We start from the raw sequence: 1806 nt of genomic DNA, 5'->3' as shown, positions 1-1806 counted from the left end.
GGAGAAGCATCTCTATCCCTGCCATTGGAGCAAACAACTTTGAGCTTAAGCCTCAATTAGTTTCTCTAATGCAACAGAATTGCAAGTTCCATGGACTTCCATTGGAAGATCCTCATCAGTTTTTAGCTGAGTTCTTGCAAATCTGTGACACAGTCAAAACTAATGGGGTTGACCCTGAGGTCTACACGCTTATGCTATTCCCTTTTGCTGTAAGAGACAGAGCTAGGACTTGGTTGGACTCACAACCTAAAGAAAGTCTAGACTCATGGGAAAAGCTAGTCAATGCCTTCTTGGCAAAGTTCTTTCCACCTCAAAGATGGAGCAAGCTTAGAGTGGAAGTCCAAACTTTCAGACAGAAGGATGGAGAATCCCTCTATGAAGCTTGGGAAAGATACAAACAATTAATCAGAAAATGTCCGTCTGACATGCTTTCTGAATGGAGCATCATAGGTATTTCCTATGATGGTCTCTCTGAACTATCCAAGATGTCCTTGGATAGCTCTGCTGGAGGATCTCTTCATCTGAAGAAGACGCCTACAGAGGCTCAAGAGCTCATTGAAATGGTTGCAAATAACCAATTCATGTACACTTCTGAAAGGAATCCTGTGAACAATGGGACTAGTCAGAAGAAAGGAGTTCTTGAGATTGACACTCTGAACGCCATTTTGGCTCAGAATAAAATATTGACTCAACAAGTCAATTTGATTTCTCAAAGTCTGTCTGGAATGAAAAATGCACCAAGCAGTACTAAGGAGGCTTCATCTGAGGAAGAAGCTTATGATCCTGAGAACCCTTCAATGGAAGAGGTGAATTACCTAGGAGAACCCTATGGTAACACCTATAATTCTTCATGGAGAAATCACCCAAATCTCTCATGGAAGAATCAAGAGAGACCTCAACAAGGTTTCAATAATAATGGTGGAAGAAACAGGTTTAACAATGGCAAACCTTTTCCATCATCTTCTCAGCAACAGACAGAGAATCCTAAGCAGAACCCCTCTGACTTAGCAACCATGGTCTCTGATCTAATTAAAACCACTTAAAGTTTCATGAATGAAATAAGGTCCTCCATTAGAAATTTGGAAGGACAAGTGGGACAGTTGAGCAAGAAAGTTACTGAACTCCCTCCAAGTACTCTCCCAAGCAACACAGAAGAAAATCCAAAAGGAGAGTGCAAAGCCATCAATATGGCCGAATTTAGAGAGGATGGAGAGGCAGTGAACGCCACTGAGGAAGACCTCAGTGGGCGTGCACTACCCTCCAATGAGTTCCCCAATGAGGAACCATGGGAATCTGGGACTCAAAATGAGACCATAGAGATTCCATTGGACTTACTTCTGCCTTTCATGAGCTCTGATGAGTATTCTTCCTCTGAAGAGGATGAGTATGTCACTGAAGAGCAAGTTGCTAAATACCTTGGAGCAATCATGAAGCTAAAAAGTTATTTGGAAATGAGACTTGGGAGGATGAACCTCCTTTGCTCACCAAAGAACTGGATGACTTGTCTAGGCAGAACTACCTCAAAAGAGACAAGACCCTGGGAAGTTTTCCATACCTTGTACCATAGGCACCATGACCTTCAAGAAGGCTCTGTGTGACTTAGGGTCAAGTGTAAACCTCATGCCTCTCTCTGTAATGGAGAAGCTAGGGATCTTTGAGGTACAAGCTGCAAGAATCTCACTAGAGATGGCAGACAACTCAAGAAAGCAAGCTCATGGACTTGTAGAGAATGTTTTGGTTAAGATTGAAGACCATTACATCCCTACTGATTTCATAGTCCTAGAGGCTGGGAGGTGCATGGATGAA

General features: G+C 42.6%; 1 non-coding gene across 1 annotated transcript; it reads right to left on the bottom strand.

Moving 5' to 3' along the window:
• Positions 1–323: 323 nt before the first annotated feature.
• LOC130959737 (small nucleolar RNA R71) lies at positions 324–431 on the bottom strand. Its single transcript, XR_009078804.1, has one exon. It is a non-coding gene; the product is annotated as a small nucleolar RNA R71 (small nucleolar RNA).
• Between the last annotated feature and the right edge of the window lie 1375 nt (positions 432–1806).

This window comes from Arachis stenosperma, chromosome 10, assembly GCF_014773155.1.
Source record: "Arachis stenosperma cultivar V10309 chromosome 10, arast.V10309.gnm1.PFL2, whole genome shotgun sequence".
Lineage (NCBI taxonomy): Eukaryota > Viridiplantae > Streptophyta > Magnoliopsida > Fabales > Fabaceae > Arachis > Arachis stenosperma.
Note: the sequence above shows the minus strand (reverse complement) of the source record. Positions and strands in the feature narration are given on the sequence as shown.